Below are 15,165 nucleotides of genomic sequence, written 5' to 3'. Positions count from 1 at the left end.
AAAATGGTCTCGAATGGCAAACTCGACGTTAGTCCACTAACGAATCTCTTTGTTACACCTGCTAAACATGAATATAGGAAGGAGATATGCCAGCAGTGGATTCGGTGAATAGCTTCAAGTTAGTGAGCTTGATCGATTGTAATACAGTGTTAAGGTTAGTTATACCGAACATGATTTAAACTCGAGTTATATGAAGCAAGACTAAATATTATCCTGCTTTATATAACTTGAGTTTATCTTGAGTTAACTTGGGTTTAACTTGAGTTGATCTTTATATAACTATCAATTATATTTTGGTAATAAGGATGATTCATTTAATCCTGACTTATGTGGATTCTCTTGTTCATCTAACCTTGCAATTATTCAATATTCGACTTATCATAAATTTATACTTAACGTAAATTAGACTTATCCAAAATTAAAAGTTTAATTCCTTTTAAAAAAAGTGTCTATTTATCTATGTATGTTATATTTACAAAAAGTTAACAAATTTTATTGTTCATTCTATATTTCATTTTCATTTATTTTTTAATTTAATTTTAAGTAATATGGACATTTTATCGTAAATATGGTCAATCAGTTAATATACACTGTTTACCATGATCGTATATATTACTACCGCAGTATAAAAACTCTATATTTTCTATTTTATTAATATCATTCTAATCACAGATATAATTAAACTCTGTTTAAAGTATAAAGTTTGAATAAAGTTTAAACTCCATTTGGTATAATGGACCTAGGTCCCTAATGTGTATTCTAGGCAGATGAAGCTTTGTTTGAATTCATAGGTAATGATTGTGTATTATACATTGTATCATATATGTATATATGTACATTTAGTTGTAATGTACATGTAATATTTCTTTTAATTTGAAATTACCTACAGTTACTCAATTTTATTTATTAAATAAAGAACAAAGCTACCAAATCAACTTCTATTTTATTTTTTTAATAGGATTATTTATTTTGAAACATAAGTTATTATCCATGGACTCCGCACTAAGCGAACCTGTATCGCGGAAGTCCACAAAAAAAATGCCAGATGTTAATAACTTTAGCGAGTAGAATAAATTTGAGATATCATAAAAGGCTGCAATAGACATACGAATGAAGATATTTTAGTTTGATTACATAAAAACATTCCAAATCAATTATACATTATTAGGTTTAGTATCCAACTAATATTATAAACGCGAAAGTTTGTCAGTATGGATGGATGATTTTCTTACTCTTTCACGTAAAAACTACTGACAGCATTTTGATGAAACTTTATAGTAATATAGCTTATACATCAGAATAACCCAGACTATAAATTTGGCGCCGGTAAAACTGCGGGAACAGCTAGTTATACATATACATAGTGTTATAAATCACACTTAACGAGGATTATAAAGATAAAATATTTCACTCATTATTTGTATATCCTTAAACCTTAATCCTTACTAATATTAATAAAAGTAGGAATATTTTTTACGCGGTTTAGTAGTTACAAAATTTCATGATGATCGGTTTAGTAGTTTTGCATTCACGCAAAACTACTAAACCGATCATCATGAAATTTTGTACACATGTTCTTGGAGGTATTAAAATGATATGTTCATATTTTACAATGCCTTTCATCTTTTGAAAAAAAAGCAAATATTTTGTATTCAATGTGAGTGAAGCCGCGAGTAAAAGCTAGTGTGTTATATTTGTTCTATATGTACAATGACTACCACTTTGCATCATCTAGGTTTGTTTCGAAACTCTAGTCGGGTAATAAAAATAGAAAAGTCGCATCCGAACATTTGTAGTTTCACGTTAGGTGTTAAAGTCTGAACGTGGCCATTATTTTAGGCTTTGCTGACCATCCCCTCGTTACCTCGTGAGATTTATAAAAAGGCCGCTTGAAGCCACGACCGAATTTTAGTCGCGCAAATAAAAGTACTGGTTTTACTCAGGTTTTATTGCAAATAGTTGAAATTCTTACCTAGCCGCAGAGGACCGTATATAGAATAGGTGTTTAAGGTATTTTAGAATTTCCTGTCCCAGTTGATAGCTTTGTGACCTAGTGGTTTAGTGCCACGATATGTAACGAAAGGTAATGAGTTCAAATCTGCCAGACACCAAACAGTCTCTTTCAGTCTCCGCAGAACCAATCGGAAATATAAATTGACTTGTTGCGTACAAGTCAATTTATATTTCCGACTGGTTCTGCGGAGACTTAAATATCGTTAACAAGTATACAAACTCGTTCTAACATATTAGATTAACATATTTAAAAAAATTAGATCATTTCAAAACTAAATGTAAAAAAATTGTCAAATAGTTACAATGATAATTTTTGCCACATTTCAAAAGAGTAAATTCATATCATTTAGAACTAAGAACTGGCATAGTTTTAAAACTATTACTAATCTATGTTGATGAACAAAATGTAATTTTTAAAAATGCATATTCTGTATCGCCCGTCAATTAAAGAAAAAACTCAACAGACAAAAAATGGAATTAAAAAAAATATATAAAATCAGTTTAAAAAATCCATTACGTAATATAAAAAAAAACATTATCTGCCTATAAAAATAAATTAATAAATTATGAGCAGACATAATTTAATAAAGGGAGATACAAACGAACAGGAAACAAACTCGTTTACATAATAGAGTCACGGCGTGAATCAATATTGACAAAATTTTTCACTCCCGAGACAGTTTTCATCCAGGTTAATCTTAACCGAACGACTGGCAACACCTAATCGATGTCTTAAAGATTTAAATGCGTCACGTATCCCTCTGGGGGGACCGACTCGCCCCTAAGCACGACGGGTAGAAACTTCTTGTCGGGCCCTTACTAAGGGGCTGACAAAACATCTGAGTAGAGCTTTGTCGAGTTTTGCAGAATATATAATGAACATGATATACGATCTTCATTTTTTTTAAATAATAAATTCGCCTTAACCTTTCACCTGACTGAAACCGGGTCAATATTGACTAAATATTTACTTTATTCTTTATTACTTTCAAAATATTATTTTAGATGCTTTTCTTTCTAAGAATTCTCCTAAAATACTATGTTAAAATAGAAGCAATAATATTCAAAATAAAAATTATTGGAAACGGTATATATATATATTATTAAAACTGAGAATTGGTTTGCGATATATATAATGCGTTTACAACACAGTAAGTCTATTACTCTAAGTAGAACAATCATTCAACTACAGCGCAAAAGATGAGGTTATCGAACCACCTTAAGATTCGTAAATATTATAATAATTGTAGTTACATAGCCTGTATATATAAACAACACAACGGACATCACTATCCATGTCTTTTTTTTATTCTTACATTTTCATGTCTGGTATCCTGTAATTTTGCTGCCTATAATAATAACCTAGGACAATTCACACAGCGCCATCTAATCATAAGCTAAGCAGAAGATACTTGACAACTGATAAAAATATCTAAATACATTTTTTGAAATACATACATATTATACATAGAAAACACACAGATGAATACAAACATACTCATGAATACAAATAGTGGCACCGTGCAAGGAATCGACCCCGTGACGCTTGGAAGTAAGGTGCTAATTCAAATAATTTACTAGCTCCTTACATATAGTTTAATAATATACACAACGAATTACTAACACAAACTACAATATAATTTAAGTAAGATAATGTAATTAAAAATTAAAATATATTTCTAAAATACAAATATAAAAAAGTTGGTACAGTAGAGTACTCGAAAACAGCTCGCGTTGCATCGCGGTATACCAAGCAGCGTAACGTACACCAAAGAAAATAATGTTAACACTGTAATTCAATTAGCCCAGAAACAGAGGACTTATTCTGCACTTAAAACACTATATTTTAACACTACCTCATGGCACATTTTGTAACCTCATTAGCCGGTGCTTTTACTTCTAAATCTGTGTCAGAACCAATTATCAAACACTTAGTAGGGGCTGGTGATAAACTTCGAAACTCGTTCCGAAACTAACTTTCTCGAATAAATGTACCAGAAACCTTTGAAGGTTTAATCGAAATTCGCGAGCCCTGAGGTCCGCGCTCGCTAGATAAAGCGAAAATTTTAAACAAATGAGAGAATGTGATTATACTGAAGCACCTAAGAATTGGATCATTATATTTGCAATTTGGATTAAAAAGTTAGGCGCCAAGTCGTCTATGTAACGGTTAGGTATACTTAACGGAACGTTATCAGGAAATATTTCACGAGTTTATAAAATTAAATAAAATTTTACTAAAAGGAATCATGTTTGCTCTTTCTTGTGGTCGTAGATTCGATTTCAATACGATACAGAAATCTGAATTCATGAGTAACTGAATGTATTTATTCTAGTGTGATATTTTTTATATGTTTTTTGTGTTTAATAAAAAATGTAATGTATGTAATGTATATCAACAAATTTTACTTAGTTTAGCACTAAGACACGTAAGATGTGCATGATGATTTATAGTAATCTTATTCAACAATATGTATGTCTATTATTACACATAAAACTTATCAAAATAGTCAATAACATTTAAAAAATTAAAAAATAATTAATACTGTATTTATTGAAATATATACGAATTACCTGCTGCAATAACTAACAAAGTATTTTATATGCAATAAATCAATTTAATCGTTTGAAACTTTAAAAAGAATGCGAAAAGCGAGAATAATCATGTATTTCTCGAAGCTTTTCGCTTGGAAAAATTCTAGCTGGAATTACTCTCATGAGAGCAGATAAGATAAAGTTGTAATACGAATTCCAGCTTTGTTCAAAAATGCTCTTTATTTATACAAAAAATGTTTTATACAAGTAATATAAAATATACGTAAGCCTCGCTCACTCTTATACACTATTAACACATAAAGAATTATTTAACATTTTTTTTTATTGAGTATTTTGTACCTGCTAACGTTAAATGCTGGGTACTAGTAGAAAATGATACGAAGGACAAGAAGTCTGCCGGCCTATCGTGGTGACTACAAAAATTTTCCACAACATGTTTGTTCACCACAACTCCTTATAGTCTAGTGGTTTATTACTGCGACTTAGACCTAAGGGGTATAAGGTAGGATCTAGCTTGTAATTTTCCGGCTCTCGTCCAAATACATAAATCAAGGTATATCATTTGTCTAACATCTTAGGCTCTGCTTAACTTGTGTCTAAATGCCGATATATGAATTGTCCTGGGTTGTTATTTGTTTTATTCAATTTATTTATAGTAAATAAACAAAGCAATCCAATTAAGGCTTTCTAGTGTACCTAATATTAATTGGATACTGCGACATTTCCTTTGAGTGCAATTTAATTTTGTACATCATTGCAAAATTAGCGGAGCATTAAATTTGACTATGCTGACGTATATGAGTCCAGAAGATTTAACTGGCAAGATTCCTTGTGTAGCGTCGCACCGGGGATATATTAGAGGTACGTACATACCTATTATAGGTATATTTTTTATTTATATATTTTTAATTTAATGTGAAAATAAAATATTTATATTTAAAAATTATCCCTATAATATTCTTGATTTTGATTTTGGCTGGTAGTTTGTTTTTATTTCTATCCGTCTCTCATATGATGTTTACACTGATAACAAACCAAAATTAATTGGAGATACTATAGATTCAGATTTAAATATACCTAAGTAATTGCGGGCATGTCAAATATTGAGTTCATCACAACGCTGACAATTAATAACACCCCTGACAACCCCATCTGGGATATTTATATACAAATTACGTTTATTATATAATAATATACTAGCTACCCAGTCCGGCTTCGCACGGGTGTACATGTATTATATATAGAAACCTTCCTCTTGAATCACTCTATCTATTAAAAAAACCGCTTCAAAATCCGTTGCGTAGTTTTAAAGATTTAAGCACACATAGGGACGGACAGACAGCGACAGTGACTTTGTTTTATAATATGCAATGATGATGATAAGTAAAATTATACAATTATATAAGTAGTTTTAACTTCTAAGGTTCGAATAACGCTGCTCAACCATTGCTGCTTGTAGGAACTGGTCTGCTCTGAAGACAATGACTCATTTATTTAACTACTACTACTCTACTACTAACTACTCCAAAAACTATTTACTTATTTGGCAGTTTGCTTTCATTCAAAAACTTGAAAATGTAATGCTGAAAACATTTATTTAAAAGAGCAATAGAAGAGCATCTTGCTCATTCTACTTGTAATGACTACTCAAATAACTATTTTTCACATTTGTAAATTGTGCTATTTAGCAAAATTCACAAAAATGTAAGTTTGTATTCACACAAATGTAATGCCGACCAACATTTTTTTTAAAAAGCTATTGCGCGTTACTTGTTCAGCTCTTTCTTTATGTGATGAGCCTGCTTTCCAAATGAGAGATTTTTTTTGTTTAATAAAAGAAATGAGAGATAGAATAAAGAATAATAATTTTCCAAAAGTATTTACATGAAATTAATTAGAATAAAGATTGATTAAATTTCTGTAAATTTCTTTAATTTATGAAATACATTAATGTATGAGAAATTTACTGCAATTGTATAATTTACTTTTATGTTATGCTTGAAAGGCAGAGGCGATTCGTAGGTGTATAAAAAGCAATATAATGTATTTTTGGTTTATTGGTCATCTTAGCAAAGATTGTCCATCACAAATAAATATCACATACACCCACATTACTAATACACTCGTAAATAATGAAATCAGCAAAAAAAATATTCCACCGTACAAAATATCGAGAAAATAGTCTCCCAGTCTTGACATCTTTTAACTTCCCGTAGACGCAATATTTCAGTTGCTCGCTTAATTTTACGCACAATTTACTTTATTACATCGTCCGAGTTTTTATATAGATATATTTATATGGATCTATCTTTACGTACATAAATGTCTAATGTCACGACGTTTGTAATCGCAACCTTTATGAAGTCGGTCTACTGTGTTTAATTTACAACTCTAGTAAATAATTATTAGTTTACTTAATATTTGAACTAACAAAGTACATGAAAGCGCAGTTCTCAATTATAACGGATTAAAATTGGTAATTTTATTATTTTCTATTGGTTTATTTATTCCATTATTATTTAGTACTGAATTGAGAATTGTTAAATGAAGTTGATTACATAATTAGACCCCGAACCAGCTAGTACTAATACATAAAACTGGGTTTGAAACTTTAAATCATAATCTCGCAAATCTTTAAAACTAGTATCGAATTTGAATTAGCCCAATTCTGGAGAAATATTAATAGTAATTAGTGGTCACCCAGTGGTCGAAATTTAATTTAAGATTATGGTTTAATTATCAAAGACTTGCCTTACATATATAGATTACTTTGATAACAGCACAGAAATAAACCTCGATTTGCTTATTTGACAATTAACACTACACTCGTGTAATATAAAAGTAGTGTGTGTACTGTTTTATTTATTGATTTGATGTATTTTTATGTATATTAAGAAAAATAACATTTTGCACTCTTTCTCCGCAATTTTCGTAAAAAGTTGTAGAAAATGTTTGCTTGACGTATTAATGTTGCGATAAAAATATGGGATTATTCAATAAAACATTACGACATAGCCATCAGTAGCAGAAAAAAAAAGTAAAAGTTATAAATGTTGTAAAGAAATAACATTGGGGACGAGGATAGGCGCCTTTTTTTTTAATTAAGCAAGCGGGTAGAACCGCGTGCTAGTCTTAGTCGCATATAAAAGGTTTTATTTAGGAAAATGTATTATGTATCAACCGTAAGAATGTTTTCTTTTTTATTCGTGGCCAAACATATATCTCTCGGTCTGGAGAACTGATTTTCCCCTACTTACACAATACGTTTCTTATTGATTTTGTTCAGAAAGTAGCGTACATAATTATAATAGGTATTTATATAGTGGACACATATTCGACGAACGAGGAATATTTATAAAGATATATTTTTGATGTGTATATAGTAGTAGGTATATATTTATGACCTACATATGACCTATGTATTTATTTATTTTAATAAAATAATATCTATAAACAGACTCTGTACGAAACCTTCGTTTTTTATGGATGATAATGGGTTGGTGCACTCGCCTACACTAACGGTTTAAGTGGCGGGACACTAGAGAATGATAAAATGAGCATGAGGTCAGGATAATAAGCCTATCGTGATAAAATCGCCATAAATTTATCACGATAGTTTGAGTGGGGAACCGCGAGGAGGTCAACCTGACACACAATCTTCTTCCCTTCTATTAAACCTTGTTTCACTAATGTCTACCGCAGTGCTGGTTGTTTTATAAGCTGTATCTGGTTTAAAAGACCAAATATGGCAATAAAACTCAATTAAGTACATGATACCTTAGATCTCAGAAAATTCAATCCATGAAGATTTCCGATGAATTATAATAACCTCCTTTGTTAACATTATTTCTAATTGACATACCCGAAATATATTCTATTTTAATAAAGAATATACATAATAACACGGACGAAATTGATAATAAAAGCTTGTTATATACATTTCATACTCGTTACATATACATATATTGATCAAATTGATATTCAAGTTACATATGTAATGAGAAAATCATTCAAAATTACAATTAGACAAAACAAATAATTATTACGTAGGTAATCGATTGATTATAACGAATGCTTCGTTTGATAAGCAATCCAAATACCACTTGAATTATACGCGTGCAGTGCTAAAGACACATAATCAATAGCAATAAATCAGTGCATTCAATCCGTCATAGTAGGTTAGGTACCTAGCTGGTCGTCAGCGGGTATTAGGTTCAATAATAGTCGCCCTCAATGGTGGCATGAGACACGTACTAGCGGCGTCTACTGTTAGTATGAACTTGTGATTTTTTTTTATTATTCTTAGATAACCTCAGTTGTGCAGTGATTTAATAAACTGCCTCACTTTCCAAGTTGCATGTTCGAGATCCACACAATACAAACATTTGTATTACTGTGAATGTTTATTTGTATCTACTATTTAGGATGTTTTCTCTCTGTAAATAAGAAATATTAGTATTAAGAATATATATGAAATAGTATAGTATCTATACTACAATCGTTATTAGTTTGACACTGAGTATCCAATAATATTAAATTTATTTATTATTTATACATCTATAAACAGGAAATTGAATATTGTTCCTATAAATGATTTTCACTTACCATCAAGTAATAAAATTTATGTCAACGCCAAATTAATGAAAATCGCATGTAAAAAAATACAGTTCTATATTCGTAATTGTTGTCATTCGACCAATAACTTATTTAGACTCAAGTATACAATTTTAAAAAGTAAAATAAAATGATCTATGTTTTAACTAAATTAATAAAATCGCTGGCATTGAAAACTTAAACGTTTTCATTATCATTTTCTAATCGATTAATAACTTATTTAAACAATATCATAAGGCTTTCACTTTTTTTTATTTAAGAAAAAATATCTTATTTTGCGTTAGGTACAAACTGAAAACCAGCGCTATCTTATTTTTATTTGTTAAATATGTATAAATGTGTAGCTGTGTAACTGTGCTGATGTTGGCAATAAATGGATTTATTATTATTATTATTTTTATTTGCAACAGAAATAGAATGTTGATACTTTAAGTGGTCGCAGGCGTCATAGATTACGCAAATTCTATAGCCGTTAAGGCTTTGATGCAGAACTAATAGTAATGAAATTCTATTCTGTAGTTAGATTTCATAATCCGATACTGTCACAGCCCTGTCTTATAAATTGCAATGCAAATTATACTAACGATCTAACCTAACGTTTATGTATTTTAAAAGGAATGATATAATTTCTTATTTTTCGATTAGAATAAAATAAATGGATTATAAAGAAGAAGGCTTTGATTTTTTTGTTTGTAAATAGAATTTTACAGAGGTAATCTTTGTAAAAAGTGAAATATTCGATTTTAAGGATAGTATAGTGAATTTACTGGGTAAGTGGTGGTAATACCTTGGTTTTCAGTCATGACGATATATTTAGGGTCGACAACGCGAGCGTGACACCCAGCGTAACCGTTTTTCAGTTATATTATTCACTAGCTTTACCCGCGGCTTTGATATTTATAGCCTATGTGTTGTCCTGGTGTATAAGCTATTATCTATATTAATTACTAACTGAAATAACAGCTCCAAAGTATTAGTTTAAACAAAAACACATAGAATAGTGCATAATAAAACATAGATAAATATTATAAAGCTATCTGCCACTGTAGAGGTACCATAGATAAAAAAAAATAATCGTCATGGATTATTGGTCGCATAAATGACAAACTTCTCCCCACTACAACTTCCGTTATTGCGTGAGCGCAGTAGGAGAGCACACTCGCGGAAGCGCAGCATTCATTCATTCTAGAGACGTCGCAGTTGCCACATCTCCCATAGTTCGCCATTTATAGTCATTAATACTCTTTTTTATATATGTTGGTATTAGTATTGTATAATCTTAAATTAAGTTAGAATATATTACATATTTGTTTATATTGATCATTTGAATTATACATTGTAGTTGTGCGGTGCGGTTTTGTTTGTAATATGGCGATTGTAATGATTTAGCGGTGTGAATAATACTGGTGTGTATAATACAATATTTAATAGACAATATCCAATATAATTGTATTTGAAAATTGATATATACTTGTAAAACGTTATAAACTCCGCTAGTGAAACGTTGTTAAGAAAACTTTTATCAAAACTTGGGTTCCGTAGCGTATGAATACAACCTCAGCGCTTGTTAGATGAAGAACTATGAAATATAGATTGCTTGTTACGTAGCTTGTTTCTACAAGTTCTTATATGTTTCATGAATGTTCAATGAATTCCTATATACCTAACTAGATACTTTTGTTTTCTTGCTAATAAAGCCATCTCACTTGTTTAACCTGGTAACAAGTTAGAAGTAAATTATCTATACATCTATACATAAATTTGGTGTGTCGTTTTGTAATATTGAAATAACCGTTTTTTACTACATACATATGAATACAAATACGGTACATGGACCAAAAAATTTTTTTAATAATTTTTGTGTCTTTCTATTTGTTCCGGCTAATCTCTGAAATGGCTAGACCGATTTTGACGGGACTTTTATTGGCTAGCTGATGTAATAAGGAGTAACTTAGGATGTTTTTATTTTAGAAAAATTCTTTTGTTTTAGTAATATAAAGTTAAATTCCACACGGACGAAGTCGCGGGTACAGCTAGTTAATGAATAAAATTAATAGCATACATTTAAATAATATTGATTGACACCTTACGAACTAAATACACCTATAAGTGTTATATACCTACCTAAATTTGATATATAATGTAATTGTTGTGTATAAATTCATTAATCCTATTGTATATTACTAAAATTTTGCATGCCGAAACAGTGGCAATATGTGGACTACTTAACTCTACTGACATGTTTTTATATTCATACCATATTTCATGTAAATATAATAAATACATTTTATTTCATTTTAATGTTTATGTTCACGTATGTAGGTAATCTATTATATAAAATTCTCGTGTCCCAGTGTTCGTTACCAAATTCCTTCAAAACAGATTTACCAATTTATATGTAATTTTGTGTGCATCTCGGGTAGATCTGTCGTAAATCTGAGAATTGGCCAACATCTATTTTTCCCCTCAATTACAAGTGCTCACAATGACAATTTTTTTTTCTAAGTCAATTGTGTCCTTTTATTTATAATATTATTGTACAATAAAGTATTACAAACAAACAGACAATTTTTTATTTTTTATTTATTATGATTTAGCATTGAAAAACACATCATCATCATCATCAAATTGTCGCCCTTTTACCATCAAACCCTTTTTTTTATAGCGATATTAGTACTTCAATTTATATGTCAAAACACCATTTGCTGGGTCAACTAGTATTTTTAATGTACCATTTTAAATAGGTAAAATTACATTTTTTTGCTCTTTTGTTAAAATCACGTAGCTAAATAAAATACTGATCTTCTGTTATACCATAGTAAAGGAAATAGTTTGTAAAGATTTTCGTATGTTCACATGCAACTATACAAGTTCCGGGAATTGGTCGGAGTTTCCCTCTCTGCCACACGATGGTCCCGGCACCTGCACGGTGAATCCATGGAATGCTAAGAAGTTCGTCTCTATTTACATATGTATGTTTGTTGACACTTACAGACATTCGGATTGCCCGAGGGAGACAACTCGACGAAGAGTATTGGACTAGTTCTCCGTAGAAACAAAAGTGTATCCACTTTTTTCCGTTATTACAATACTTTTCACCAGAGGGGAAAGGGAATTGTTAGTAATGTGGACTGATGATCTTATTGCTAGTAATGTACCATGTCAGTTTGACCTCCACGCGGTTCCCCTGGAAACCACCGTGATAAATTCTTAGTAAACTGTTACGATGGGCTAATTAACCTGACCACATGCTCATCTTATCGTCCTCCACTATCGTCCCTCCAGACTAAACCGATAGCATAGGGGGGTGCACCATTCCATTATCATCCATAAAAAAATACTTTTCATCACACATCTACTCCATTTCGTCGTAGATGTTATAGCCTTCCTTGGATAACTGGGCTGTACAACACTTAAAGAATACAAAAAATCAGATTAGTAATAATGTAGATTACCCCGAACATCCAAACTCACACTTACTTCTTTATAATATTAGTGATATAATATTAGAGATACAGTATAAATGCTCAGTGGGAGTCACATTCATCGTCATCAATATGTTTTAGCTTTTAAGTTACATGGGATTTTTTCCCAAATACCAATATAATTATAAATACCTACCAATGCTAAATGTAATGTTGAATAAATGTATTTATAATTATTATTGTTTATGTATATATTTTATATATCTCCTTACTTATATGTAAATAAACGCCTAAAAACTAAAAATAGCAATAGTGTAAAACAGAAACTAAATCAGTAATGTTTATACCACTGTCATTCATCATCATCATCTGCTTCTTCCTTATCCCATTTATTTGGGGTCGGCGTAATATGTTTTTCGCTTCCATTCATCCCTGTTCGCAGTCGTCGCGTTATTTACTTCCTTTCTTACCATATCATTTTTCACACAGTCCATCCATCTCTTTTTCGGCCTTCCTCTGCCCTTATAACCATCCACATTCATATGTAACACCTTTCTTAAAATATTATCCTCGTTCCTACGCATTACATGTCCATACCATGATAGACGATTACTCTTCAACCTCTCTGATACCGGTGCCACTTTCATACTTCCTCTAATGTATTCATTCTTTATCTTATCCATTCTTGTCACACCACACATCCACCTCAACATTCTCTAATGTTTATACTACTGTAAGGATTCATTATTCAGAGATTCTTTTAATGAAACAAAAGTAGTACTTATTTTATGTTTACATATATCTATACATATTTAAGTATATATATACATAAAAATAGCAACAATATCACTTTTATCTTAGAATAGCCATTATTAGAGAAAATATAACGATAGTTCACTGACAAGTTCGTTATCTTTTATCGCGTATGCTATAACTTTATACAATCATCTCTTGAATTGAGTATAGGTATTTTTATAGTCACTTAGCTAGTAGGTATAGGTCAGCAATTATTTATATATAATGCATGAAATAAAAACTGGGTACCCCTTCTTACAAAAATACGTAATTCCTTAAGGAATGCTGAATGCAAATATATTTTTTAATAATGTGTAAAGAATATATATTTATTTGACACACGCACGCATATACATATACTCTTCCCTTAAGTTAAGGTCTGTGGTCAAATTGAGAATAGATTAATATTGTTTGTCTTTAATATTATTTGTCAATTATCTTACTGAATGTTAAATCAATTGTAGTCGAATTTCAACAACTAGTTGGAATAAATAATAGTAGACATATGTGCTTCCATACAAGTTTGCAAATTGGATTTCATCAGGCGTTCGTTGTAAATTTTATTACCTTCTTAGATTACAATAATAATAGTGTAATAAAAAATAACGACGATTGTAGCTTAGTGTTTAGAATAAATAAATAAATACATACGACGGGGTACATACGACTCGGTACGAACCAGTATAAAGTTATGAATTCTTCAAAAAGCCACAAAACTCTAGGGAAAAGTTCGGCGTAAAGTTTATTTCGCAACAGGAACATTCGTGGGAAAATGCTCCTATGAAACCGATATCTGGCTACAAAATTACATATTCTGTAATATACAGCATATCTATATAATATTGTATAACGGCTGCCACATACGACGAAAATTTAAAACTCGTCTGTGCAGTAACAATAGATTGATTTGTTATAACATGGAATTTAATACTTTTACGACAGCCTCGGTCGGTCTATGTAAACAAAATCTTTTTATTTCTATCAGTTGTCTAGTACCAATAACACTAGCTCTGCTTAGCTTGGAACTAGATGGCGCTGTGCGAGTTGTCCTGAGATGTTTTTATAGAATTGGAATGGCAAACAAGCTAAGGGCAAAATATGAGTCTACTTATTAGCTAAAGAATCTTGTGAAAAATGCGGAATGTATTGTTTATACTGCGTTGGTGGTAAACAAGTATATACCATCTGATGGTAAACGGTTACCCTAGACTATGGACGCTTGAAACACTAGTAGTATCACGTGCATGTTGCCGACCCTTAAGAAACCTTAATATAATGCGGTTTAAAATACATTACTTTTTCAAGAAGGGTTTCTTGTAAACCTCACGTACTTTGGGAGGTGAAATAATATTTTTTGTGCAAAAATTCAATACTTACAATTTTGTTAATCAAATAAAAGATGGCGCCTTATATATCCTTTATTTATTGTTGTCATTCGATTATCATCTATAGGCGGCCTCTACAAATTCTACGCATAAAAAATCACGGTTACTAGGCTATATATACCTAAAACTCCATCATGTATTCGAATTTTTCAATTTAAATATTAAATAAGATGACGTCACTCCATTAGGGAGTTATGATTGGCTAATCCTTTTTAAAATCCGTATTTTGTGGTTTAGACCACAATTAATACAGTACATATAAAGTCAATAAACTATTGAAAACCATAACGAAACGAACTCTAGTAACGTACGCGGTGAATAGACTGTCGTATTTATTCAGATGTTTATTATATTTACAGTAAATAATAATAGACACT

Source organism: Achroia grisella, unplaced genomic scaffold, assembly GCF_030625045.1.
Source record: "Achroia grisella isolate CSIRO2021 unplaced genomic scaffold, CSIRO_AGI_Agris_v1 utg676, whole genome shotgun sequence".
In the NCBI taxonomy this organism is placed as follows: domain Eukaryota; kingdom Metazoa; phylum Arthropoda; class Insecta; order Lepidoptera; family Pyralidae; genus Achroia; species Achroia grisella.
This window is presented reverse-complemented; position numbering follows the sequence as displayed.